The following is a 2,055-nucleotide window of genomic DNA, read 5'->3' on the forward strand; positions in this document are numbered from 1 at the left end:
TTGGGTTCTCAAGAAGTATCTTTTTGATGCATTGGTGACACCGGTTCTTCTTTATGGAGTTGAAGTGTGGGGCGGGAGCATCTCAAAGTCTACTTGGAAAGAGTTTGAGAATGTCCAAAAGCGTTTTCTTACAAACGTTCTCCAAGTTAAGACACAAACACCATATATGCTCCTACTTCTTGAGTCGGGATCTCTTCCAATTGAGGTTATGGGCATGGAAAGGATTGTGGAGTACATGATAAAGATGCGTCAAAACCCCTCACATCGACTTCCTACAATTGCATGGGAAGCAAGCAAAAAAGTTCAAAAGACGCATAAAAGCAAGATCTTGATCACGGGATGGATGCAAGACATAAAGAAGTGGTTTGGGAGATGGGATGCATTACACTTCCTACATGATGCTTCAATTGACTCTCAAGTGAATGAATCTTTTCTACAACGCCAATGTATTACGGCTTGGGAGAAATCCGGTGGGTCACGCTTCATACATTACAGCACCTATATTGCCCCCAACTACAAAACCATGTTCTTCGCTGAGAGAGGAAACCGTACTCACACTTACATGCTTGAGCCTATTCCCTTGTCCGCGATACGCACTATCGCAGCAATTCGGCTTAGCTCCCATTTCCTTCGATGCGAGATAGGGCGTTGGGGCAATGGAGAAGAGTCAAATCGATTGTGCACATTATGCTCACTGCAAGTTCGAGAGTCTGAGTACCACACACTACTAGAGTGCTCAGCTTTTGATCACATCCGAACTTGCTTCTCTCACATTTTCAGCCATAACTTAGACCTACACACTTTCCTCTCCCAGCCAAAGTGTGGGCTCTCCATTGCGACTCTCATCGCTACAATTTTGGAGCATCGAGAGTCACTCATCAGTCATACACATACTACATCACATGTAACTTTGGTCCCATAGGTCATATTTGACCTCCGAGGACGATAATAAAATCTATCTATCTATCTATCTCAAAGTCATTGGCTCTCTCTCTCTCATCCTCTTAAACAAACACACAGAGAAATAGTATATACACATGCACACACTTTCCGACAAGCCCTTTCTATCTCTCTCTCTCTCTCTCTCTCTCTCTCTCTCTCTCTCTCTCTCTCTCTCTCTCTCAGCAAGAGGTCTCTCTCTCTCTCTAAAAGTTGAAGCTCTCTCCCTCTTCTTCTCTCTCTCACACACACTTACATGCACACACACATACCTACATACCTCTAACTCATAGCCTCTCTCAGTTCATCACGATCTCTCTCCCCCTCTCTCTCAAGTGTGATTACTCTCTCTCTCTCTCTCTCTCTCTCTCTCTCTCTCTCTCTCTCTCTCTCTCTCTCTCTCTCTCTCTCTCACACACACACACACACACACACACACACATACACATACGCACACATTGCCTAAACACACACACACACACACACATTTCCATGCTCATATCTACCTTTGAACACCTCCCGGATTAGCCCACGAGCTGAAAAATCAACCACCATTACTCATATACTCGCTCGCACACAGTTGCATGCATACACAATCCTCGACAAGGGTCTCAACAAGAATGACAGCAGCGACCATGATAACAACTACTGTAACTCCCTATACCTAATCTACACACCTCTACTACACCCAATCCTCTCTCTAACCTCTCTTTCTCTCTCTCTTCCCTCTACTTTTCCACCTTAGCGTACACCTAATCTACACCTAGTTTACCAAGAGAGGTATATTAGATGTATACACACTAGCTCTATCGCACACACACACACACACACACACATATATATATATATGTATACATATATACATACACACACACACTCACATAGATACATATATACAAGCATACTTAGTGATTGCATACATGTATATACACACATACACACTCACATAGATATACACATACTCACTCACATAGATAAATATCTATATGCATACACATATACTATTAGACCTAAGTAGGAGGTAATAGTGCCAATAGTCTAATGGCACCTATTTAGCTATCATCGCAATCTCAATCGTGGTAAAATCAAGGGTACATTACACTAATCCATACATAA

The sequence above is a fragment of the Adiantum capillus-veneris genome, chromosome 10 (assembly GCF_014529385.1).
Source record: "Adiantum capillus-veneris isolate H3 chromosome 10, ASM1452938v2, whole genome shotgun sequence".
Lineage (NCBI taxonomy): Eukaryota > Viridiplantae > Streptophyta > Polypodiopsida > Polypodiales > Pteridaceae > Adiantum > Adiantum capillus-veneris.